This window comes from Oryctolagus cuniculus, chromosome 16, assembly GCF_051225735.1.
Source record: "Oryctolagus cuniculus isolate XC-2025 breed Fujian yellow rabbit chromosome 16, ASM5122573v1, whole genome shotgun sequence".
In the NCBI taxonomy this organism is placed as follows: domain Eukaryota; kingdom Metazoa; phylum Chordata; class Mammalia; order Lagomorpha; family Leporidae; genus Oryctolagus; species Oryctolagus cuniculus.
In genome coordinates this window covers 49,781,198-49,803,039 of record NC_142882.1, presented here as the reverse complement: position 1 = coordinate 49,803,039, position 21,842 = coordinate 49,781,198, and the positions used below count along the sequence as shown (strand labels likewise).

The 21,842-nt window shown below is 43.6% G+C and overlaps 1 long non-coding RNA gene across 3 annotated transcripts in view; it reads left to right on the top strand.

The window, feature by feature from the left end:
- LOC149121735 (uncharacterized) overlaps window positions 1-20,716 on the top strand; it is a 71,683-nt gene extending 50,967 nt beyond the window's left edge. Inside the window, exons 3-4 of one of the 3 annotated variants that reach the window (XR_016222502.1) lie at window positions 6,065-6,180; window positions 20,605-20,716. This is a non-coding gene — a long non-coding RNA (uncharacterized LOC149121735). Of the gene's footprint in view, window positions 1-6,064; window positions 6,820-20,604 lie in introns of those variants that run through there. The other 2 variants (XR_016222503.1, XR_016222500.1) reach the window with 2 other exon arrangements.
- The last annotated feature ends 1,126 nt before the right edge of the window (window positions 20,717-21,842 follow it).

Genomic DNA, 21,842 nt, shown 5'->3' with positions numbered 1-21,842 from the left:
TCCAATGGCCACCACAGCCAGCATGCTGCGGCCAGCGCACCACGCTGATCAGATGGCAGGAGCCAGGTGCTTCTCCTGGTCTCCCATGCAGGTGCAGGGCCCTAGCACTTGGGCCATCCTCAACTGCCTTCCCGGGCCACAGCAGGGAGCTGGCCTGGAAGAGGGGCAACCAGGACAGAATCCAGTGCCCTGACTGGGACTAGAACCCGGTGCCACAAGGTGGAGGATTAGCCTATTGAGCCACGGCGCTGGCCTCAAGCATTTCGTAAGTACAACTTTAGGAATAGCGTGATTCTTCCCACCATACCCACCCTGCCACCCACTCTCTCCCCTCCTCCTCCTCCCTCTTCCATTCCCAGGTCCATTCTCCACTAAGATCCATTATCAATTAACTTTATATATAGAAGACCAACTCTATACTAAGTAAAGAGTTCAAAATTTGTACAAAAAAACAAACAAACAAAATTGTTCCTCAACAGTCAAGACAAGGGAGTTCAAAGTCATTGCATCTTGAAGTTAATTTCACTTCTTCTTTTTTTTTTTAGAAACTTAATTAACTTTAAAGACACACCCAAGAATGATATATCTATCTTTTGGGAGCATGTAGACATAGTTATAATACAATTGTTTGAAGACAGAGATCCTGCATGAGAAGTTAGTGCACAGTGACTCTGTTGTCAATACAATATGCAAACTCTTAATGTATGACATCAGTGATCACCTGGGGCTCTTGACATGAGCTGCCTAGGTTTTTGGAAGCCTCTTGAATCGCCAAACTCCGTCAGTATTTAGACAAGACCATAAGGAAAGTGAAAGTTCTCTTCTCCCTTCAGAGAAAAGTACATCCTTCTTTGATGACCACTTCTTTTCACTGGGGCCTCACAGAGATCCTTCATGGAGACATTTTTTGCCACAGTGTCTTGGCTTTCCATGCCTGAAATGTTCTTGTGGGCTTTTCATCCAGACCAGAATGCCTTAAAGGCTGATTCTGAGGTCAGAGTGCTATTTAAAGGGATTGTCATTCTATGAGTCTGCTGTGTGGACTATTTTCCATGTTGGAACATTCCATTCTTTTTAATTCTATTCTTACCAGACCTTTAATCCTATCCATATGATCACTTTAACACTTAGATGATATTTTTTACAACTAAGTTTAAGGGAATTTGGGGGTCCCATGGTAAGTTTTTAAACTGTACCCTTAGAAGTAAGTCCATAGAAATGTATGCAGAAATATACAGCTTTATAGTTACAAACTTAATACACTTCATAATTACAATTTTAGGAACATGATGATTCTTCCTAACATGCCTGCCCTCCCCTCTTCTTCCTCCCTCTCTTATTACCGCTCTTATTTTTTTACTGAGATTTATTTTCAATAGACTTTGTACACATGTGTTTAACTCTATGTTAAGTAAAGAGTTCAACGAATAGTATGGGAAAAAAAACCTGTTCCTCAATAGTCAAGACAAGGGCTGTTCGAGTCATTGCTTCTCAAAGTGTCAATCTCACTTTTACAGATTCCCTTTTAGGTGCTCTATAGAGTGAATTTTAATTATGTCTTTTCAAAAATTTATGAAAAGAAAAGAAGGGATGGAAGGAGGGAGGTTGGGCAAGGGAGGAAGGAGGAAGGAAAATAGAGTTATTTTCTTAGAATTGTACCTGTAAAATAAATTAACTCTGTTCTACTTACATTAATAATAAAAAAAGAAAGATATATTGAAGAAAGGATCAAGAAATAACAACTTTAATGGCATTAAATTGATTTATAGAGAATAAGACACTGGTATTTTCTATAATCTATTTACTTTTTTTTTTTTTTTGACAGGCAGAGTGGACAGTGAGAGAGAGAGACAGAGAGAAAGGTCTTCCTTTGCTGTTGGTTCACCCTCCAATGGCCAGCGCTGCCGGGGTGCTGTGGCCGGTGTACCGCATTGATTCGAAGGCAGGAGCCAGGTGCTTCTCCTGGTCTCCCATGGGGTGCAGGGCCCAAGGACTTGGGCCATCCTCCACTGCACTTCCGGGCCATAGCAGAGAGCTGGCCTGGAAAAGGGGCAACCGGGACAGAATCCGGCACCCTGACCAGGACTAGAACCCGGTGTGTCGGTGCCACAAGGCGGAGGATTAGCCTATTGAGCCGTGGCGCTGGCCAAATCTATTTACTTTTAAAAGATTTATTTATTTGAAAGGTAGAGTGACGGGGGGGGGGACACAGACACACACACAGAGAGAGAGAGAGAGAGAGAGAGAGGAAATTTTCCATCCTTTGGTTCACTCCCCGGATAGCCATGATGATCTGCGCTGGGCCAGGCAGAACCCAGGAACCAGAAACTCCAACCAGGTCTCCCACAGGGTTGCAGGGGTCCAAGCACCTGGGCCATCTGCTGCTGCTTTCCCAGGTGCATTGGAATGGAGTGGCTTGGACTTGAACTGGTATTCTTATTTTTTTTAAAGATTTTTATTTTTATTTATTTGAAAGTCTGAGTTGCACAGAGAGAGGAAAGTCAGAGAGAGAGAGAGAGGTCTTCCATCCGTTGGTTCACTCCCCAGATGGCTGCAACAGCTGGAGCTGCGCCGATCCGAAGCCAGGAGCCAGGAGCTTCTTCCGGGTCTCCCACATGGGTGCAGGGGCCCAAGGACTTGGGCCATCTTCTACTGCTATCCCAGGCCATAGCAGAGAGCTGGATGGGAAGAGGAGCAACCGGGACTAGAACCGGCGTCCATATGGGATGCCGGTGCTTCAAGCCAGGACATTAACCCACTGCGCCACAGCGCCAGCCCCTTGAACTGGTATTCGGATATGGAATGCCCATGTTATAGGCTGCAGCTTAACCTGCTGTGCCACAACACCACCCCCATTTTATCTGACTTATAAATAGCTACGAGACTAAAAGCCAGTGAAGGAAGGAATTATAAAAATGTTTCAAAGTCCTTTATAAGAACAAGGAATTTGCAGTTGGGCCACTTCCAGGGGAACTCTAGATCACCATTTACCAAGTAAAGAACTTTACGAAACATTCTTAGTTTCTTGACCACTCAAAAACTTCTCCCATGTTCATTGGAGATTATAATTAGTACCTACCTCCTAGGATTGTTGGGAGAAGAAATCAAGAAACACAGGTGAAAGCTCTCAGACTAATACCCAGCACAGAGCAAGTTAATAGGTGGTAGTTACTAGGACTTTTACATTAATAAGACAGGCTCAGGAGAAGGCAGACTGTTGGTTTTACTGCCCAGTGGGGCACAGATTATGGGCTGGAATTGGACTGTTTCAGGCACAGTTCAGAATTATTGACGTCCTTGGCTCTCTTTCTGAAGTTGTCGTGTCCGACACACAATATTTTATTTTATTTATACGCCACTGTGTTCCAGAAATGATTTCAGGGAGCTTACGGACGAACATAAAATACAACAAAGTAGCAGGAGTGAGAGGCAGAGTGAATGAAGAGAGTAGAACAAGAACTAGGACAAAGCTGGCCTAGAAATAAATAATCCGTGAGTAAGAATTACGAGTGCGTGAAGGCTGACGATAAAACACTGAGGCCAAAGAGGCCTGGGTAGGAATGATATTATTTTATGTGCAAGGCACACACACACAGGAAAGTAGGGAGCTGGTTCATTCCACAAATGCCCACAATGAAAACAGTGCTGAGCTGGGGTTGAAGGAGCAAAACACTTAGTAGGCACCTGTGATTTAACCTAAAATTTTTTTTTTTTTTTGACAGGCGGAGTTAGACAGTGAGAGAGAGAGACAGAGAGAAAGGTCTTCCTTCCGTTGGTTCACCCCCCCCAAGTGGCCACTACAGCCGGTGCATTGCGGCCCGTGAGCTGTGCTGATCCAAAGTCAGGAGCCAGGTGCTTCTCCCCACCCCACCCCCGCCAGGTCTCCCATATGGGTGCAGGGCCCAAGGACCTGGGCCATCCTCCACTGCACTCCCGGGCCACAGCAGAGAGCTGGACTGGAAGAGGAGCAACCGGGACAAGGATTAGCCTAGTGAGCCGCAGCACCAGCCCTAAATTTTTTTTTTTTTTTTGATACTTGGTGGGTCTTTTAAAATTTTGTGGAAAATGGAATTAAAAGATAAATTTATTTTTATTTTTAAAAATCATGCCTATTTACTTATTATTTCATTGAGCAGTAGGCACAGAGAAAGAGTAAGAGTGATGGAGAGACAGAAATCTCCCATCTGCTGGTTTACTCCCCAAAGGCCTGCAACAGCTGGAGCTGGGCTAGGCCATAGCTGGGAGCCAGAAACTCAATCCAGGTCTTCCACAAGCGTGGCTGGGACTGAACTTCTTGAGCCATCACTGGGTGCCTCTCAGGGTGCACATCAAGAGGAAGCTGGAATCGGGAGCGCAGCTGGGACTCAAACCCAGGTCCTGGGCTATGGAACTGTGGGTGTCCCAAGCAGCATCTTAACTGCACTGAATCCTGCCCCAGTGGCACAAAACATTTTGGAAATCCATGCGTGTGAGGTTTTTTTTTTTTTTTTTTTTTTTTGGACAGGCAGAGTGGATAGGGAGAGAGAGAGAGAGAGAGAGAGAAAGGTCTTCCTTTTGCCGTTGGTTCACCCTCCAGTGGCTGCCGCGGCCGGCGCGCTGCGCTGATCCGAAACCAGGAGCCAGGTGCTTCTCCTGGTCTCCCATGGGGTGCAGGGCCCAAGCACTTGGGCCATCCTCCACTGCACTCCCGGGCCACAGCAGAGAGCTGGCCTGGAAGAGGGGCAACCGGGACAGACTCTCGTGCCCCGACCGGGACTAGAACCCAGTGTGCCGGCGCCGCAGGCAGAGGATTAGCCTATTGAGCCATGGCGCCAGCCCAACGTGTGAGGGGTCTTTAGAGACTCTGTGTAAAATGCATATTATGAAAAATCTCTGCATAGATTTTAAAATTTATTTGCACCAAACTAACATCGTTCAACGCCACTATCCCACAAACTGTTTGAAGTCCCTCTCCTAGTGGGAGCTAAGGAGGAAGTGACAGTGAGGCTCACCTTAGGCAGCTCTGCACACAAGGAAGTGACACAACTCTAAGTATGGATGCTTCTTTCCGGGGGTAACACACACTCAAAAAGCACAATCAAGGAAACAGTTCAAACTACAGTATTTCAAGCCATTCCTTCTTATCATCCCAGAAAACTGTCACTAAGTTATTATGACAAGGGTACAGTTTGACTTAGCTTATAAAACTCAGATCAAATCGTATTAACTAGATACAACTCTTAATATTCTATACATTTTTTCATCATGATTGTAACTTTGCATATGATTTCTAATCCATCTTGATTGTGCTGTTCCTCCAGGAACCCATTAGGTCATCTTATTCATCCTTTAGATCTTAGTTCAAATAGCAATAGATAAATAAATAAATAAAAATTGGACATCCCACTCAACTTTTTATTCCAAATTTCTGGGACCAGATAAGATGGTGGTTGAAAAAATCATGGTCAAATATACAAGCCTGTTTGTTTTTTATTTTTCTTAAGGGGATTGAAGCTTTTCAATTTTTATTTATCTTTTTAATTGAGAGAAACAGACACACAGAGAGACCTCCCACCAGCTGGTTCACTCCCCAAATGCCCGGGAGTTGGGAGCCCATGTGGACAGCAGGGACTCGACTTCTTGAGCCACCACCTGCTGCCTCCCAAGGTGCACCTCAGCAGGCTGCAGGAATTAGACAGAGCTGGGATTTGAACCCAGGTCCCCAGACACAGGATGCAGGTGTCCCAAGAGATGTCTTCACTGAGACGTGAAGCGCCTGCCCCTGCCTGCCTGTGCTTGTTACTAAAAATCGCCTGGGTGACACCCATGTTTCCTCCTCTCTGTGTTTTCTGTGGCTGCTTTTGTGCTGCCTTGACGGAGCTGAGTAGTTGCAACAGACACCTTGCAGTCTGCAAAGCCTACAGAACTTCCGGTCCCACCCTTCACACCCTGGGGCTGACGAAGGAGAAACGTTCATCTCGTTTTTTATGTCAAAAGGACAAAACCAAAAATGTGCACACTTTCCTTCTTTGTGTGCTTTCCTGTTTCATAGATTTGGTCTTAAAAAAAAAAAAATTTTTTTCAGGAGGAGCACGTGGTGGAAGAGATGGAAAATGAAGATGCCTACAATCTGACAGGAAGAGCGGTGCTCACAGTCCTGCAAAGTCATTGCTCCCGGAGCTGAGAAGCTGCTGAGAATGAGTACTTCCTTTACTTTATGTATCACTAATTGGGAAAACATTTACAATTATACCACGAAATGCTACTCGGTAGATGTTCTAATTTAAGAGCTGCTAAAATCGAAAAAAGAAAAAGTGTCCTAGCATTATGTCATAAAGCTCAGCATCACTTCCATTTCCTCTCCCAGCAACAATTTGTCAACTGCCTTATGGGGCTGCCACTGTGGTAAAGCCGCTACTTGCAATGCTGGCATCCCATTTGGGTGTCTGTTCCAGTCCCGGCTACTCCACTTCTGGTCCAGCTCCCTGCTAGTACACCTGGGAAGGAAGCTGAGAATGGCCCAAGTCTTTGGGCACCTGCACACATATGAGAGACCTGGAAGAAGCTCCTGGCCCCTGGCTTTGGAATCAGTCCCAGTTCCTGCTACTGTGGCCATTTGGGGAGCGAATCAACAGATGGAAGATCTCTCTCTCCCTCTCTCTGTGAATGTGTGTGTTTGAGTGTGTAACTCTGCCTTTCAAATAAATAAAATAAACTTTCTTGAAAAAAAATAGCATACAATCTAATGATTTTTAAAGAACATTCATAAAGTTGTACAGCCATCACCATTATCTAATGCCAAAACAGTTTTATTGCCTTTATATGAAATATCACACCCCATTAGCAGCCATTTCCTGTTTATTAACCAACTTTTCAGTTCTAAGCAATTATTATTAACCTCTTTTTTGTTTCTCTCTATGGATTTACCTAGTTGTATATTTCATGAAACAAATACCTAGGCTTTGGACTCTAGCTTTTTTCACTCAGAGTGTTTTCAAGGTTCATCCATGTTGTACGATGTGTTGGTACATCAGTATGCTTTGTGACTGAATATTACTGCATTGTATAGATGATCACATTTTATTTATCCATCCATTGGTTGATGGACATGTGTGTTGTTTCTATGTTCTGGCTATTACGCACAATGCTGCCATGAACATTTGCGTTCAGACTGGTGTTGAGATCTGTTCTCAGTTCCTCTGGGTGTGGATGTAGGAATGGATTTGCTGAGTCATCTTCTAATCCTATGTTTCACTTTTTGAGCGACTACCAGACTTCGTTCCACAGTGAGAGCATTGTCTTACATTCTCAACAGCACAGGATGGAGGTTTGATTCTCCAAATCCTCACCAACACTTGCTATTATTTCCCCTTTTTATTACAGCCACCCTAGGGAGTATAGCATAGCCTCATGTGGTCTCAGTTCTTTTTTTTAAATATCAGTTTCTAAGTCTGCAAAAGGTTTCTCGCTGATCCTCGAGACTGTGGTCTCTGAAAATTTGGCAAATTGTCTTGAGAGCCATGGTGCACATATCCGCTTCTGTTAAGTCCCCAGGGCTCAATCTGATAAATTTTAACAACATTCCCAGGGAGCTAGTTGATAGGAAAGTCATCATCGCCAAGAGCCATAGCTGCGTGGCTGCCTGCCAAAACCTAATCGTCCTATTCATAGTTCAGTGCTTTTATTACCAGGTCACCCTGCCCAGATAAGGAATGGGAGCAACAAAACTCAGAGAAGACCCGCTGAACTGTGTACGCCATTAGAATATATCTCATCTAAGGTAGAATTTGCACCTACGATCCGTCTTTTTATGATTTGCCCCATTCACTTTTAGAGCCAGGAAGGTGACAATGAAAGGACCCTGTATCACGTGAAATGACACGGTTTATTTTTCCTATTTGGTCTCCAAAGAGGTAGCACTGTGGAGAAATAGCGTGGATAGCGTGTCTCCGGGAGCCAAAGCACCGCCATCATTTATGAGTTCCTTGTGGTCCTGGCCGAGAAGCAGTATTGCGGGTGTTAAAAACCAGGCACAATTTAACTCTGTGGAACTGTGCGTGTCCATGTGTACACAGATCTGCTTTGTATCAGATCCTCAGCCATAAGAAATCATCACACACTGCTGTGTGCCCATCAGCATAAGATAGTAAACTTACAGAGGGAGTTTGTTTTTTTATAAAACAGGACAGAAACAAATGGACAACAAAATATCACACCTCTTCCCCACCAAACCCAAACACGTATCCTTTAAATATGTACTGCCTGCTTTATCTGTCTGTTTCCCACTCTCAAAAATAAAGATATGACACAAAAGATCTCTTAAGCCAAGTTACAACTTTAAAATGTGTATTTTATCAATAAGCTATTTGCAGGTTTGTAATATAGAATATAGAAATATCAGTATATTGTCTTTTCTAGACATTGAGCTTCTAGAACTCAATTATTTGCATATTTTTTAAAGATTTATTTATTTATTTGAAAGACAGAGTTAGAGAGAGGCAGAAAAGAGAGAGAGGAATCTTCCATCTTCTGGTTCACTCCCCAAATGGCTGCAATGTCTGGAGCTGGGCTGATCCAAAGCCAGGAGCCAGGCGCTTGTTCCAGGTCTCCCATGCGGGTTCAGGGACTCCAGGACTTGGGCCATCCTCTACTGCTTTGCCAAGCCACAGCAGAGAGCTGGATAGGAAGTGGAGCAGCCAGGACTCGAACCGGCACCCATATGGGATGCTGGCACTGCAGGTGGTGGCTTTACCCGCTGCACCACAGTGCCCGCCTGCCCGCCCCAATTATTTGCATACTTACTTCCTTGTGTTAACATTGTTACTTCATCGTAGTAATCCACTCACTGAATACTGATTGAGCATGTACTGTGTGAACACACGAGGCAGAGTTATTCTTCTCTGGTTTGACCATTTGTTATCAGCATTGAGAACTTCTCTGCCTGGAAACTTGCAACCACCACGCCTCCCCTACTTCACATGTTTATTTAAACATCACTTTGTGGTTGAGGAAGCCCTGTTTAAATTGGAAATTTCTCTCTCACACTCCCAGCTTACCCCATCTCCTCTCCCAAGTGCCTTTGTCATCCCCCTGCTAACCTTGGGCAGACATCAAGGAAGCAAAGCACTGGGCTGTTAAGCCCAATACTGTGCACATCCAGCGGTCCCTGTTGCCAGCCCAGTGTCTACGGACAGATCTTCTAGAGTTGTCCCAACACAGTAGGAGGCCTGTGCTGTGGTGAGATGAATTTTTTTTTTTTAAGAACTGACACATGGGGGCCGGTGCTGTGGTGTAGCAGGTAAAGCTACCACTTGCAGTGCCAGCATACCATAAGGGTGCCAGCTCTCTGCCATGACTGGGGAAGGCAGTGGAAGACGGCCCAAGTCCTTGGGCCCTTGCACCCGTGTGGGAGACCCGTAGGAAGCTGCAGGCTCCTGGCTTCAGATTGGCCCAGCTGCAGCCATGTGGCCATCTGGGGAATAAACCAGATGATGGAAGACTTTCTCTCTCTCTTTCTTTTTTTCTTTTTTTTTCTTTCTTTCCTTTTTTTGGACAGGCAGAGTTAGTGAGAGAGAGAAAGACAGAGAGAAAGGTCTTTCTTCCATTGGTTCACCCCCCAAATGGCTGCTATGGCTGGCATGTTACAGCCAGCGCGCTGTGCCGACCCGAAGCCAAGAGCCAGGAGCCAGGTGCTTCCTCCTGGTCTCCCATGCGGGTGCAGAGCCCAAGCACTTGGGCCATCCTCCACTGCCTTCCTGGGCCACAGCAGAGAGCTGGACTGGAAGAGGAGTAGCTGAGGCAGAATCCGGTGCCCCAACTAGGACTAGAACCCAGGGTGCCGGTGCTGCAGGCAGAGGATTAGCCAAGTGAGCCACGGTGCCGGCCTCTCTCTCTCTCTTTTTCTCTCTCTCTCTGCCTCTGCCTCTCTGTAACCCTGCCTTTCAAATAAATAAATACATCTTAAAAAAAAGAAATGTTACATGTTCCAATGTGGATAAAACCTTGAAACATTTTTTTCCTTTTATTTATTTGAAAAGTGGAGTTAGAGAGAGGGAGAGGCAGAGAGAGTCTTCCATCCACTGATTGACTTATCAAATAGCCACAATGGCCATGGTTGGGCCAGGCCAAAGCCAGGAACCAGGAGCTTCATCCAGGTCTCCCATGTGGGTCTCCCATGTGGATGTACTTGGCCATTGTCCACTGATTTCCCAGGTGCATTAGCAGGGAGCTGGATCGGATGTGGGTCTTGAACTAGCACCCATATGAGATGTTGCTGCTGCCAGTGGCAGCTTAACCAACTGCACCACAGTGTCAGCCCCAGGGATGAAGTTGTTGTGGTGTGTATCACCACCAACTTCATGTGGACTTGGCACACACACCCCTAAGATTGCATAGGGCCTGGTGACTGTTAGACACAGGTGTGACTCACCTGGTGTCCATCTGGGCACTGAGCAGCTGCCAATCATTCCTTGAGCACACAGAAAGGGACCACAGGACTCTTTTGGGATGCAATGTCAGGCTGATACGACCCAATGCTGAGCAGATCCTAACGTTTCAGGTCCCCAGGCTAGTGCCTGCATATGGAGTCCCTGTGTCTGCTCTGGAGCCAGAGTCTGTGGCCTCTCTTGATCAGTGTTATATTCCAGCTTGCATCACCAGTGCCTGGTAGGGGTGAGGCTGTGAGACCACCTCAGCAGAAAACCAACCACAGCAAAATGGGCTTTGGTCATAGCCCCAGGCTGCACTGGTTTCAGTGGGCTGAGTTCCAGGTGTGGACTACTGCTGTGACATTGGTGGCCATAGGAGCAAACACTTGGACCTATCCAGACATGTGAAGAGCATTGTAAGAATGCACGTCCCTTTCTTAGATGTTTGGTTCTTTCTGAACAGCACACCAACTGAGAATTTGTGATAAGTCTGAGCTTTGGTCGTATTTTACCACTGAAACCGTGGAAACACACCAATATCAGACTTGTAGCAAATCTTGACTTAAGATGCCCTCTGGTGCTGACACAGCAGAAGTATTCACAGGTGCAAAGAAAATAAGTCTGCTTAGGATTTCTGGAAGGACAGCTACAAAGTAAGCCAGGTTACTGCAACAGATCCTTAAATTCACAAATGATATCAGATACCAGCAAGTTTCAAAAACTTCCAGGGCACCATGTCCTCAAATGAAGTGCCAGAAATTGACCGTCTTAAAATCGAGATGAAGTCATCAGATGATGATTTCAAAATAGCCACTTTAAGGAAACTCAATAGGACACAGAGAAATGACTTTAACAGAAAGACTTGACAGAAAGATGGGAGTAAGTTTTAAAAATCAAACAAATTTGTCATCTGAAAGAACACTCTGTGAAATTTAAAATGTGGTAGAGCTGTAAAGTACACTAAGTGGGATTAATAACAACCAAACGGAAGAAAGAATCAGTGTGTGAATGGCTTTTATGAAATATTTTGCTGGAAAAAAAAGAAGGAATCAAGAGGAGTGAATAGGGGGCTGGTGCTGTGGTGTAGCAGGTAAAGCCACCACCTGCAGTCCCAGCATCCCATATGGGCGCCAGTTCAAGGCCTGGCTGCTCCACTTCCAATCCAGTTCTCTGCTGTGGCCTGGGAAAGCAGTGGAAGATGGCCGAAGTCCTTGAGCTCCTGCACCTGCATGGGAGACCCAGAAGAAGCTCCCGGCTCCTGGCTTTGGATCAGCACAGCTCTGGCCACTGCAGCCAATTGGGGAGTGAACCAGCAGATGGAAGACATCTCTCTCTCTCTCTCTCTCTCTCTCTCTCTGCCTCTCCTTCTCTGTGTAACTCTTTCAAATAAATAAATAAAATCTTTAAAGAAAAAAGAGGAGTGAATAAAGTTTATGAGAACATTGGGGCAGTATTATGAGAACCAATATATGAATAATTGGGGTTCAAGAGGAACTTGAGAAATACCAAAGCAGTATAAAGCATATTCAACGAGAAAATAACAGAAAACTTCCAGAACCCAGAGAAAGGGACGAGAAGGTCAAAGTTCAACAATAGGATTCAAACCAACCAAGTCTATCCAAGATGTATTACATTCACGCTCTCCGTGGTTAAAGATAAAGAGGAATTCTTAAAGCTGCAAGAGAAAAGAAAGAAGTAACAGATAAGGTGCTCCCAATTCACGTGACTGTAGACTTCCCATCAGCAGAAATCTTACAGTCCAGGAATGAGGAGACACAACCTTCATGGTACTGAAAGGAAAATACTGCCACCCCAGCATGCTATACCCAGCAAAGCTATCCATCAATGATGAGGGAGACAGAAGACATTCCCAGAAAAACAAAAACTGAGAGATAAATCACCACCAGTCCTGTCTTACGGGAAATGCTAAAGGGAGTTCTTCAAGCTGAAAGAAAGAGATGCTAATGAGTAAGAAAATATCAGAAGGCAGCAAAATGTTCCAAAAGAGCAATAATACAAATGGAGAATGATGTAATAAACATGGTACATAAATCATTCATATATTTAATGTGAAGATTCAAAACAAAGCAAATTATTAACTACTTTAAAGTGTTAAGAGAAGACAAGACAAAAAGATGTAAATGCGATGGCAATAATTCAAAATGTGGGGGAGTAGATAACGTGCAGTAGCTAAGCTGCGGCTTGGGATGCCTACATCTCATATTGGAGCCTGGTTCAAGTCTTGGCTTCTCTGCTTCTCATCCAGTGTCTTGCTAATGTGCATCCTGGGATGCAGAAGGTGAAGCCAAGTACTTGGGTCCCTCCTCTCACATGGGAGCCCCAGACTGAACTCATGGCTTTGGCTCTGCCCAGCCCTGCCTGTTGTGGGCATGTAGTGAGTGAACCAGTAGATGGAAGATCTCTGTGTTTGTCTCTTGGCCTCTCTTTCTCTGACTCATTGTCTTTCTACCTGTCTAATAGACACAAATTTTTAAAAAATAAGAATTTCAAAATGTGGAGAGGAATGAAGTGCAAGTGTCGAGTTCATTATTACTATTCCATTCTTCTTTGTTCTTTTATGTCTTTAAAATCAATATCAAGTTACCATCAATTATTCACCCAAAGAAACCTTTTATTTAAGGAATACAGACTTCATGCATTTCAAAAGATCAACGTTAGGAACACAATGATTCTTCCCACTATACCCGCCCTCCCACCACACTCCTACCCCTCGCCCTCCTCCTCCCATTCTAGTTCCATCCTCCACTAAGATCTATTTTTGATTAACTTTATACACAGAAGACCAACTCTGTACTAAGTAAAGTGTTCAACAATTTGAACAAAAAAAAAAAAATTAAAATACCAAAACAAAAACAAAACAAACAAAAAAAAACACCTGTTCCTCAACAGTTGAGACAAGGGCTGTTCAAAGTCATTGCATCTTGAAGTCAATTTCACTTTTTTTTTTTTGAAACTTAATTAACATTAAAGAAACACCCAAGAATCATACATCTTCTGGGAACACTTAGACATAATCATAATGCAACTCTTTGAGGACAGAGGTCCTCCATGGGAAGTTAGTGCACAGTGTCTCCTGTTGTTAATTTAACAATTAACACTCTTATGGGGGTGGCACTGTGGTGTAGTGGGTAAAGCCACTGCCTGTAGTGCTGGCATCTCATATGGGCACAGATACAGGTCCTGGCTGCTCCACTTCCGATCCAGCTCTCTGCTATAGCCTGGGAAAGCAATAGAAGATGGCTCAGGTCCTTGGGCCCCTGCACATGCGTGGGAGACTCAGAGGAAACTCCTGGCTTCAGATCTGTGCAGCTCTGGCCATTGCGGCCAACTGGGGAGTGAACCTGTGGATGGAAGACCTCTCTCTGCCTCTCCTTCACTCTCTGTGTAACTCCGAGTTTCAAATAAATAAATCTTTTAAAAAAAAACAATTAACACTCTTATATATGACGTCAGTGGTCACCTGGGACTCAACATGAGTTGCCAAGGTTATGGAAGCCTTTTGAATCCACAAACTCCATCAGTGTTAAGACAAGTCCATAAGCAAAGAGGAATTTCACTCCAACCTTCAGAGAAAAGTACCTCCTTCTCTGATGACCACTTCTTTCTACTGGGGTCACACCCACTGAGGTCTTTCATGTAGCACATTTCTTGCTACAGTGTCTTAGCTTTCCATGCCTAAAATGCTCTCGTGGGCTTTTCAGCCAGACCAGAATGCCTCGAGTGCTGATTCTGAGGTCAGAGTACTATTGAAAGTGATTGTTATTCTATGAATCTGCTGTGTGAACTGCTTCACTCCTCTTTAATTCTATATATTATGATTATGATTATTATTACAAGACCCTTAATCCTATCCATGTGATCACTTTAATACTTGAGATGGTATTTTTATCACCCAGCTTAAGGGGATTGGGGGTCCCATGGCAAGTTTTTAAACTATACCCTTAGAAGTAAGTCTGCAGGAATGTATGCAGAACTATACAGCTTTACAGTTACAAACTTCATATACTTCCTAATTGCAACTTCAGGAACATGCTGATTCTTCCCACCATGCCCACTCTCCCACCCACACTCCCAACCCCTCTTCTTCCTCCCTCTCTTATTCCTACTCTTATTGTTAACTGAGATCTATTTTCAATTTAGCTCTATGCTAAGTAAAGAGTTCAACAAATAGTATTAAAAAAAAACTGCCTCAACACTCAAGACAGATGCTGTTCAAGTCATTGCTTCTCAAAGTGTCAATTTCACTTCTACAGATTGCCTTTTAGGTGCTCTATTAGTTATCACAGGTCAAGGAGAACATGTGGTATTTGCACCCTTGGGACTGGCTTATTTCACTAAGTATGATGTTTTCCAGATTCATCCATTTTGTTTCAAATGACTGGATTTCACTTTTTTTTTACTGCTGTGTAGTATTCCATAGTGTATATATCCCATAATTTCTTTTTCCAGTCTTCAGTTGATGGGCATTTAGGTTGATTCCATGTCTTAGCTATTGTGAATTGAGCTGCAATAAACATGGGGGTGCAAATAACTCGTTCATATGCTGATTTCATTTCCCTTGGGTAATTTCCAGGAGTGGGATGGCTGGGTCATATGGCAGGTCTATATTCAGTTTTCTGAGGGATCTCCATACTGTCTTCCATAGTGGCTTTACCAGTTTACATTCCCACCATCCTTGCCAGCATTTGTTGTTTGTTGATTTCTGTATGAAAGCCATTCTAACTAAAAAAAAGTCCCAATGAAATAAAAGAGAAGGACCAGATATATTTACTGAATTCTAGCATACATTTAAAGAATAATTAAGGTCATTTCTTCTCAAATTATTCCAAAAAGTCCAAGAGGAGGGAATTCTTCCAAACTCATTCTGTGAAGCTAGCATTAGCCTGACACCAAAACCAGAAAAAAAGAAAAAAGAAACAAAGAATAAAGGAAAGAAAGAAGGAAGGAAGGAAAGAAAGAAAGGAAAGGAAAGGAAAGGAAAGGAAAGGAAAGGAAAGGAAAGGAAAGGAAAGGAAAGGAAAGGAAAGGAAAGGAAAGGAATGGAAAGGGAGGGAGGGAGGGAATGAAGGAAGGAAGGAAAGAGAAGGGAAGGGAGGGGAGGGGTGGGACTGGAAGAAAAGAAAGGAAAAGAAAAGAAAGCTATGGGCCAATATCCTTGTGAACATGGATGCAAAATTTCTCAACAAAAATATTAGCAAACTAAGTCCAACAGTGCATTAAAAAGGCTGTTCACAAGATCAAGTGGAACTCATTTCAGGTATGCAAGAATGTACAGCATATGCAATCAGGAAGTGTGATACATCACACCAGCAGCAGGAGGAACAAGGATCACATGATCAGCTCAATAGATGCAGAAAAGGCGTGTGATAAAATTCATCTTCCCTTCATGATAAAACTCTGAATAAACTGAGGAGAGAAGGAACATATTTCAACATAATAAAGGCCATTTAGAACAAGCCAACAGGTAACATCATAGTGAATGGGGAAAACCTGAGATTTTTCTCAGATATGGCAGAAGACAAACACACCCACTTTTACTACTTTTATTCAATAGAGTGATAGGAATCCTAGCCACTGTAAGAATAAAAGGCATACAAATTGGAAAGGAAGAAGTCAAACTGCCACAGTTTGCAGGTGATATGATCTTACAGTAGATAACTGTAAATATTCCACAGAAAATCTATTTGAACTATGACAAATTCAGTAAATTTGCAGAACACAGTCATTGTTCAAAAATCCATACTGTTGTTCAACACCAATAGTGAATCATGTGATTATCTGAGAAAGATATGAATAAAGCAATTCCTTTTTGCATAACTACCAAAAAAAAAAAACAACCTAGGAGTAAATTTTTAACCAGAAGGTCAAAGTATCTCCAATGAAAACTACAAAACAGGGGCCAGTGCTGTGGCGGAGCAGGTAAAGCTGCTGCCTGCAGTGACAGCATCCCACATGGGCGTTGGTTTGAGTCCCAGCTGTTCCACTTCTGATCCAGCTCTCTGCTATAGCCTGGGAAAGCAGTAGAAGATGGCCCAAGTCCTTGGGCCCCTGCGCCCATGTGGGAGACCCAGAATTTGCGGCCATCTGGGGAGTGAACCAGCAGATGAAAGCCTCTCTCTCTCTCTGCCTCTGTCTCTCTGTAACTCTGCCTTTCAAATAAATAAATATTTTTTAAAAAAACTACAAATCATTGATGAAATAAATTGAAGGGGATACAAAGAAAAGGAAAGATAGCTCTTGTACATGAATTAGAAGAATAAATGTCATAAAAATGTCCATACTATTCAAAGTGACTTATAGAGTGAAAGCAATCCCTATCAAAATCCCAATGACATTTTTCACAGAACCAGAAAAAAATAATCTACTAAACTTTGGATGGAAACCTCAGAAAAATCCTGAATACTCAAAACAATCTTGAGCAAAAAGTACAATGCAGGTGCTATTATGCTACTTGATTCTAAAATATATTACAGAGGGCTGGCACTGTGGCGTAGCAGGTTAATCTGCCATCTGCAGCACCGGCATCCCACATGAGTGCTGGTTTGAGTCTCAGCTGCTCCACTTCCAACCCAGCTACCTGATAATGTGCCTGGGAAGGCCAAGTGCTTGGGCCTCTGCACCTACATGGAAGACCTGGATAAAGCTCCTGGCTCTTGGCTTCTGTCTGGCCCAACACTGGTCACTGCAGCCATGTGGGGAGTGAATCAGCAGATGGAAGATCTGTCTCTGTCTCAGTCTCTCACTCTCTGTAACTCTTTTCTCTTTGTAATTCTGACTTTCAAATATATACGCCACAGCACTGGCCCCTGAGAACTGCTCTTTGACAAGGGTGCTCTCGCATGGGTGAGAGGGGCTCAAGGACTTGAACCATCTTCTGCTGCTTTCCTAGGCTATTAGCAGGGAGTTAAACTGGAAGTGGAGCAGCTGGAGCTCCAATTGGTGCCCATGTGGGATGTGGGCACTGCAGGCCATGGCTTTAACCCACCACTCCACAGTGCTGGGCCCTGGGCAGTAGATTTAAACAGACAACTTTCTGGGTCGGCGCTGTGGCTTACTTGGTTAATCCTCCACCTACGGTGCCGGCATCCCATTAGGCGCCGGGTTCTAGTCCCAGTTGCTCCTCTTTCAGTCCAGCTCTCTGCTGTGGCCTAGGAAGGCAGTGGAGGATGACCCAAGTGCTTGGGCCCCTGTGCCCACATGGAAGACCAGGAAGAGAAGCACCGGGCTCCTGGCTTCAGATCGGCGCAGTGCTGGCTGTAGCGGCCATTTGGGGAGTGAACCCGTGGAAGGAAGACCTTTCTCTCTGTCTCTCTTTCTCTCACTGTCTATAGCTCTACCTGTCAAATAAAAAAATAATAAATTTTTTTATTTTTTTTATTTTATTATTATTATTTTATTATTCAAAAGAAGACACACAAATGGAAAACAGGTACATGAAAAAGTGTGCAACATCAGTAATCAGAGAAATGCAAATCAAAACCATAATGAAATGCCATCACACCTAATTAGAATGGCTATTTTAGATATACAGATAATAATAATAGTAGATATAGATAACAAATATTGATGGGGACGTGGAGTAAAGGGAACCCTGTGCACAGATTGTGGGAATGTAAACTAATACAGCCACTGTATCAATACAGAAACAATCAAGAACTACATCATCCCACAATTTTACTCCTGGGCATAAGCATCTAAGGGAGAGGAAATCCGTCTGTAGAGGAGACACCTGTACTCCCTTGTTTACTGCAGCACTATTCACAGTAGCTGAGAAACGGAAAGGACCTAAGAGCTCATCACTAATGAGTGGATGAAGAACATGTGGTACATACAGGTATTTACCCTGTTGGACATTATGCGACGCATTCGTGCATTGGAACATCAGCATGGTACCCTGTAATACATACAGTGCTCATGCTTCTGTTAAAAAAACCAAGAGGTAATAATGGAAAAAATATCAGGAAGTAATAACTAAAGATTGTTAAATTTGGGATTGTTACAGATTGTCTCAACGGTTCCTCCATATTGAGTGATAATTATGAAGGCTTATCTCGGGCAGTGAATCCATGCAGTGATCTGAGTGTTGAGAAACAGCCAAGCACCCTTAAGCAAGCATGCCAAGCAAAGATCTATGAGGATTTCCCCAGTTTTACTTTGTCCAGGAATTCTGGTCCTGCGTATGGAGGGACACAAGGTGTTTACCCAGTGGATGTTCGCAGGCTTCCTCCCTACCACTGGAAGCCCTGCTTAGACTAAGTGGTCTCATTACTGCACTGCTGTGTTTGTCCCAAATTCTTTGCCTGTGGGTCATGCACTTGTGACTTTAAGGTGGCTCTCCCTCTGGCCCCTGAGAGCATGCTAAAGGCTTCCAAGAGTATTGTGTTCATGTTTGGGATCCTCAAATCCCATGGTTTTGCCTTCTCACTTCCCAAGGCTGCCAGCCACCTGTCTGAGAAGTCTTCTTTGACATTGGTGGATATGAAATATAGTTTCTTTCTTCTAAGAATGGATGTTAATATTAACAGTCTGTCACACACACACATATGAAAAATGTAACAGTACATGTTTTTGACAGGTCTGCCCAGGCATAACCAATTAGCATGAAGAATGCTGAAGGTCAAGGTTCAGGAACTGTTAGACTTTAGAATTATTTAGTATAACAATTCTCATGCAGGATTTGGTAAATGACTAAAAATAGCTGCCAAATATTCATTCTAATTACAGATATTACTGCAATCTTCCTATATTTCCTGTGCTATTCTAACTCCTTTGAGTAATGTTTGATTTTCCCAAGCCTACTTTGAGTTTCATGCTATTATCATTTTATTTATAAATGAGGAAACTGAATTCAGAGAGATGAAAGCAACTTGTCCAAAGTTATGCCACTGGGAAGTGGTGAGAGCAGGACTCAAACCTGCACTTTCTGACTCAAATCTCATACACCAAGCCATTAATCCAAAACGTTTTGTTCCCTGGTACCCAATATAACTTTCTGTGAGATGGAGAGGTTCTAGATCTATGGCCTCAAGCCTTGGTGCTCTGCAGCCCACGTCTGAGAAAAATCAGGTTACTGTTAGAAACCTGAGGGAAGCAAACAACGTTATGGTCTGCCTTAACTCTTCAAGTCTCAACATTCTCATCTGTAAAGTGGGGAAATGGTATTCTGTTATAGAGACGCTGTCCCCATAAATCTAGGAGTATAATGCCAGACACATAATAAAGTAATTGATACATTTGAGAATCTCATAATAAAAACTGAGAATTAGAAAACATTTCAAGATTTCATTCTGTTTTTTCCCTGAAACAGTGAAATCTTGCAAAAGATGAATGAAGTCCTTGAGGATCTAAAAATAGCGTGAGTTTCTGTCTGGATTTGATGTCCTTCCTTTGAAATGTAAAAATGTTCATCCTGAAGACAAGTCACAAATTCCCTACGCTGCTGACAGCCCAAGTTCATTTCCACTTTCTGGGACGTCCTCCTGTTGCTTCAGCTACTGAATGCTGGTCACTGACAGCCCAAGTTCATTTCCACTTTCTGGGACGTCCTCCTGTTGCTTCCGCTGCTGAATGCTGGTCACTCCCTGTTCTCTTTTCCCAAATACCACCTGTTTCACGTCCCCAAATATCATCTGATCTTTTCAATGAATTTTCCCACACTGAAGCGGGCTCACTGGAATCCTCCACTTGAGTGCTATTTAAAACATGGAAGATGCAGACAAAGGAAACTAAAAATATAACAAGAAACAAAAGAGAATGTTGTCATGTCTTTAAAGTTTAGAGGCAGGTGGTTCGTTTGGGATAAGGAGGTTTTGCTATCCTCAATACAGGTCTCCTGTCTTTGAGTCCAAAATAGTTGTGCTGCCACCCTCCAGTGGGGGTAAGGAGGAAGGGAGCATCACTCAGACTTTGGGGTAAGATGTGGGTAGAACACACGTCTCCTTGTAGTCCACTGGTCATGCACATCCAGTCCATCTCACGGCCACACTTAGTTGGAAGGAGGAAAGGAAGTACAGGTTTTAGCTGGGTGACTATTTGACGCTAAGGAACGGAGAACTGCCCAATGGGGCAGAGTGTGCCCCATCTGGGCTGGAGGTACGGGAGCTAGCCGGGTGGGATTGGTTTTCAATTCTGTTACAGCATCCCAATGAAGATGAATAATGCTTCATTTTTCATGCAGACATACAGAAGGGAGAGCAGCGAACTGTATCATCACTCAACTCCATCCCCAGTACACTCACTCAATTTCCTGATATGCAAGAGTCCTTCAAAAAGTTCACGGAATTAAAAGGTAAATTTATGTTGGTGCAAAAAGTTTGAAATCCATGCATAATAGTAGATCTTCAAAAACTTCACAGGAAATGCTTATTAGGGAAAAAAAAAACTTCATGGATTTAAAAAAAGTTGGCAGCAACATAAACAAATCCTTTAATTCCCTTTTTCATGAACGTTTTGGAGTGTCCTGGTACATATGTATATTCCTCTGTGACATAGCGGTATGGCAAACTTTGTGATCTCACAGACCATGTTGTAGGCTTTTGTGTATACCCATTGAAGCACCCAGAATTTAGTTAACACCCTTATATTCAAACCTCCTTATCAACAAGTGCTTAAGGGAGAAAGAGCTGCTAATCCCTGGGCCCATTTCATTAGTGGGCAGGCGCAATCTACTGGGAGTGCTGCACATCCAGTGCTACCCTTCTCTGCGGCCGGTCATTGTTCCTTCAGGGGAAGGAGCAAGGCAACACTTGGAGCTCTTAGCCCAGGCCCAACATCTGACCCACATTCCCCCAGCACTCTGCAGTAAGGGTGAGCAGGTGCTTGTCGGGATATTCACTTGAAAACAGCACTTTCGCCCATGTGTGGTTTCTGAGGTGTTCCATTTCCCTGGTTATAAAATCTGGAGAGGAGCGGGGGATGAGTGGTCGGATGCCAAAGCCTCATCCTGAATCTCAAACAAACAGAAGCAGAACTGAGACTGGTTTGGGGCACTGATTTCAGAACTGCTGTTTGCTAAAACACAGCTTTCCTTTTAGCTCCCTCAACAGGTCAACACATGTGCACTGTTTTTCATGAGAAATTCTCTATCACCAGCCTAATCCAACAACTACATTTTTCAGTCTTTAGTCACGTGACAATCACTTTCAATGATTCAACCTAGTCTATTCAACCCAAAGAAAAATCAATTCAATTGAACCAAACCTATGTGTTACTTTACTTCAGGCTCTGGGCTGGGTTTTGGGGCTACAGACGAATTTGCCACAGCCCTGTTTTTATTTTCCAATGGGGCAGAAACTCAGGACCAGGTAAATAGCAATGTGTTATGGAAAAGAGAAGAGAGCATGTTTAAATATCCTCAAGTTCAATGCCTTTCCAGCTTCTCAGTACTTGGTCTTTTGTCGCCATCTCTGCACCTGT